The 5291-nt window shown below is 43.1% G+C and overlaps 1 long non-coding RNA gene across 1 annotated transcript; it reads right to left on the reverse strand.

Annotated features, from left to right (window-relative positions):
* Nucleotides 1–232: 232 nt before the first annotated feature.
* Nucleotides 233–1870, reverse strand: LOC142069608 (uncharacterized). The gene is made up of 2 exons (XR_012665527.1): nt 1817–1870; nt 233–468 (listed from the first exon to the last, which is right to left on the reverse strand). It is a non-coding gene; the product is annotated as an uncharacterized LOC142069608 (long non-coding RNA).
* Between the last annotated feature and the right edge of the window lie 3421 nt (nt 1871–5291).

The raw sequence follows: 5291 nt of genomic DNA on the forward strand, positions 1-5291 counted from the left end.
TTGTCTAGTGCTTCAGCCAATCCAGTTTTCATGAGCTCAACCAATAGTGCTTCCATTACTTCCAGATATTCAGCCTAAATTTTCCTTTGCTAATTGATATTCTGTCCATCTTAGTTATAATTTCTTGCACTGCCCTAAAAAGTTTCTCTCCTTCCTTTGCACCCTTCAAATTCAATAAATTTCAGCACATTAAGAGAGTTACAGTAAATGGCAAAATGGATTAATGCATCAGTTTTTCACTTTTGAAGACTTGCATTTATATTCTGGTCACAAGTACAAATGAGTGCTGTTCTCCTGGTCTTTTGCAAATCAGCATGCAGTTTTGCACAAATAGCAGTCCCCTTAAGACAGGCTTCAGTCTGGAGTAGTAGGGTATGTTGCTGAGTGTGACTGATGTGTCCCAGCAGAGATGTATGGGGCCAAGGAATAAAATAATAGAGGGGGCTGCATGTCAGGCATGGGAGTGCGCTGCAAAAGAAACATGGAAGAAGTTTGCACAGAATCTGCCCATGTTGTACCTGACTCAAACCATTTCTATTAAGCCTCTCTTTTTCAAAACCACTAAATTCAATTGCATATTTGACATTTAAGTGTTAATCTAAGTCAATATACCCTATTTAAGATGAAAACCACCATATCCACAACTCTAAACTCAAACATGACCTCTGACTCAAACCCTATCTTTGGATGAAAGATTTATTTGTAGCGTTTCTAAGTATTGCAATACACCTTGATCCGGTCTAAAGGGCTGTAAATCTGGAAGTCAAATTGTGTTAGAATTTCTTCTTTGTAGTATTTTTCATCAAAGGCTTGGTACATAAGTACTTACTGTATGGGTTCTTGTAATTCTATCTCAACAAATTACAATAATTGCTATTTACGTTTATTCTGTCTATGGCTAAGGCAGATGCTTGGCTTTGACCCACCCTCAGCTGGTTGTATAACCATTAAAGGCTGAATGTTATGATATTGTAGAAGAGATGTTGCTAAGATTTTTGGAGACTAATGTAAAGTTAGACACAGTCAAGTATTTATCTTTCTCCCATAAATGTGTATTAAATGAAAACATAGCTAAAACTCTACACAGCCTGACAGTGGGAAAATGTTCAGATTAATAGAAACAGTGATAGCAATGTGGCCAAATTTCCTGTGTGTTGGCATTTTTACAAATAATTTTGGCTGTTTTTTAACCTTCAGTATTTTACCCTGGTCTGATTCCGAGGACATTCTTCACTTTTAATCTGCTGACATTGCATTGCTGACACTGACTCTGCAAGCACAGTGACCGTTTTAACTGAGATAGGGTCATGGGTGAAAGAGGAATGGTTTCTAATCCAAATGCCCATTACTTTATTTTCACTATTCATCTATTTCCAAACATTCTGAGTATCCAGCCAATAAATTCTTCAGAAAGCAAAATTCCTTGGAGGATTGCCTTCCCTTACTATTAGGTGTTTTTTCTTGCAAGATTTACATAGTTGTAATACTTATTCATGCACCTTACTGTTAACCAGTTAGTCTAATACTGGTACTTCATATAAATATCATTTTTAGTGTGTACTTGCACAGGTTTAGTGTAGGTAGGTGAGGATTATGATAGAAAATAGCAATACTCCTTAACAGGCCGGGCTCTAGGATTTTTGCTGCCTCAAGCAAAAAAAATTTTGGCTGCCCCTGGCTCCGCCCCAACTCTGCCCCTTACTAACTCCTTCCCCAAATCCCTGGCCCCACCTCTTCCCCGGAGCATGCCGCATTTCTTACCCCCTATTGCTTCCTGCGGATCCCCCCGCCCCCGCAACTCCCCGCACTAGCTCACCTCCGCTCCGCCCGCTCCCCTGAACATGCCGCCGCTCCACGTCTCCCCTCTCAGGCAGGGAAGGAGAGGCAGCACATTCAGGGGAGCGGGCAGAGCAGAGGTGTGGGGGGGGGGAGTGCAGGAAGTAAAGTTGGGGGGGTAGAGGAACTGCTCCCAGCCCCAGATCGCCGCCACTCGGCTTCTCCCCCCTCCCTCCCGGGCTTGCCGTGCCAAACAGCTGTTCCACGCGCGGCAAGCCTCGGGGGGGAGGAGCGGAGAAAAGTGGAGCAGCGGCGGTGCGCTCAGGGGAGCAGGCGGAGGCGGAGCAGAGGCGAGCTGGGGCGACGGAGGCACATTTCTGGGGGCAGCCTGGCGCGCCGGAGCGCCGCCCCCAGAAATGTGCTGCCCCAAGCACCTGCTTGGTTTGCTGGTGCCTAGAGCCAGCCCAGCTCCTTAAGAAAACCAGAGATTCCTTTAGGAAGTTACTCTGAGGTATGATTTAATAATCATTCTTTCATGTGATTTTTTTCTCCTCCATTCACTAGCTCTTTGTGTTGGGCTCATATACTCCTTGCTCCTATATGGGACATTAAATAACGCTTTTAAAGTGAGAGGGTGAGCAGGAGAACACAAGATGGACAAAGACAAGACAATGAGTTTGTGCAATAGTATTTTGTAGCCCAGTGGGCCAGCTTATGTCTATTATATTCACTGCTTTGCATTATATTATGCTTTATTATATTCAGCAGTAAAGCAAGGAACCTACAGGCTTATATCCTGTAAGACACTGGCTTCAACAGTTAGCATGAGGCCTACGAACTTTGGCATAGATAAACATAGGGGGCTGGGATCCGCCTTCTAGTCCTTCCTCTCCCTTCTGATCCCAGCCAGCGAGGGACCTGGTCTGCCCCTTCAGCTCCTTTTATCTGAGCCTGTTGTGTTCTGATTGGCTTATTTCCTGCAGCCTTTCTAGGCAGGCCTGGAGGACCTCCTTTCATTGCTCCTTTTCTGGGGTGGGTAGGACTGCAAAGCCTCCAACAGGGGGCCTCAAAGAGCCTGGTACACCCCCGTCACATGCTGGGTGTTTCTGCACTGCAGCTGGAGTGCGACTTGAGCTAGTGCCCTAAAAGTAATAGGGTGGATGTTGTGACTCAGAGACCGCTCAGGCTGTCAAGCCCACCTGACCTTCTGCGTTTGAGCTCTGGTGGCTAGCCCGAGTCTCTGCCAGATCCACAGTGTCCACACTGCTATTTTTAGGATGCTAGTGGGAGTCTCGCTCCCAGCTGCAGTGTAGACATATCCAATGAGTCTGAGTATGAGTCTAAATTAGCATAAAAGGGGCAGATTTTGCTTCTAGTTTCACAGTTCTATTGAAGTCATTGGGAGCTGTACCCATGTAACTAGGGACAGGATGTGGCCCAGACCATGTAACTCATGCCACTTTATATACCACCTCTGAAAATGGCCCAATGTGATGACAATCCTTTTGAAATATTTCAGAGTAGCAGCCGTGTTAGTCTGTATCCACAAAAAGAAAAGGAGTTCTTGTGGCACCTTAGAGACTAACAAAATTATTTGAGCATAAGCTTTCGTGAGCTACAGCTTACTTCAAAGCTTATGCTCAAATAAATTTGTTAGTCTCTAAGGTGCCACAAGAACTCCTTTTCTTTTTGCGGATACAGACTAACGTGGCTGCTACTCTGAAATCTGAATACATCATGTATATTAACAAGTAAATGGTGAGAGCAAGGGAATCATGGTGGCTAGTTCTGAGAAGATCTTTCACAGCATGGAGGAAAGCTGATCAATGAGATCATTCAGTCTTCACGGCTGAGGATGTTAGGGAGATTCCCAACCTGAGCCATCCTTTGTAGGTGACAAATCTAAGGAATTGTCACAGATTGAAATGTCACTCGAGGAGGTTTAGGAATTAATTGATAAATTTAACAGTAACAAGTCATTGGGACCAGATGGCATTCAGTCAAGAGTTCTGAAAGAACTCAAATGTGAAATTGCAGAACTATTAACTGTGGTTTATAACCTGTCCTTTATTTGAGCTTCTGTACCCAATGACTGGAAGATAGCTAATGTAATGCCAATATTTAAAAAGGGCTCTAGAGGCGATCCTGGCAATTACAGACCGGTAAGGCTAACGTCAGTACCGGGCAAATTAGTTGAAACAATAGTAAAGAATAAAATTGTTAGACACACAGAAGAACATAAATTGTTGCGCAAAAGTCAACATGGTTTCTGTAAACCATGTGTTACTAATCTATTAGAGTTCTTTGAAGGGGTCAACAAACATGTGGACAACGGGAATCCAGTGGACAGAGTGTATTTAGATTTCCACAAAGCCTTTGACAAGGTCCCTCACCAAAGGCTCTTATGTAAATTAAGTTGTCATCCGATAAGAGAGAAGATCCTTTCATGGATTGAGAACTGGCTAAAAGACAGGGAACAAAGGGCAGGAATAAATGGTAAATTTTCAGAATGGAGAGGAATAACTAGTGGTGTTCTCCAACGGTCAGTCCTAGGACCAATCCTATTCAACTTACTCATAAATGATCTGGAGAAAGGGGTAAACAGTGAGGTGGCAAAGTTTGCAGACAATACTAAACTGCTCAAGATAGTTAAGACCAAAGCAGACTGTGAAGAACTTCAGAAAGATCTCACAAAACTAAGTGACTGGGCAACAAAATGGCAAATGAAATTTAATGTGGATAAATGTAAAGTAATGCACATTGGAAAAAATAACCCCAACTATACATACAATATGATGGGGGCTAAGTTAGCTACAGCTAATCAGGAAAGAGATCTTGGAGTCATCGTGGATAGTTCTCTGAAGCCGTCCACACAGTGCACAGCGGCAGTCAAAAAAGCGAACAGGATGTTGGGAATCATTAAAAAAGGGGATAGAGAATAAAATGGAGAATATCTTATTGCCCTTATATAAATCCACGGTACGCCCATATCTTGAATACTGCGTACAGATGTGGTCTCCTCATCTCAAAAAAGATATACTGGCATTAGAAAAGGTTCAGAGAAGGTCAACTAAAATGATTAGGGGTTTGGAATGAGTCCAATATGAGGAGAGATTAAAGAGGCTAGGACTTTTCAGCTTGGAAAAAAGGAGACTAAGAGGGATATGGTATATAAAATCATGAGTGGTGTGGAAAAAGTGAATAAGGAAAAGTTATTTACTTGTTCCCATAATATAAGAACTAGGGGCCAGCAAATGAAATTAATGGGCAGCAGGTTTAAAACAAATAAAAGGAAGTTCTTCTTCACACAGTGCACAGTCAACCTGTGGAACTCCTTGCCTAAGGCGGTTATGAAGGCTAGGACTATAACAGGGTTTAAAAGAGAACTAGATAAATTCATGGAGGTTAAGTCCATTCATGGCTATTAGCTAGGATGCGTAAGGAATGGTGTCCCTGGCCTCTGTTTGTCAGAGGATGGAGATGGATAGAAGGAGAGAGATCCCTTGATCATTACC

The sequence above is a fragment of the Caretta caretta genome, chromosome 19 (assembly GCF_965140235.1).
Source record: "Caretta caretta isolate rCarCar2 chromosome 19, rCarCar1.hap1, whole genome shotgun sequence".
In the NCBI taxonomy this organism is placed as follows: domain Eukaryota; kingdom Metazoa; phylum Chordata; order Testudines; family Cheloniidae; genus Caretta; species Caretta caretta.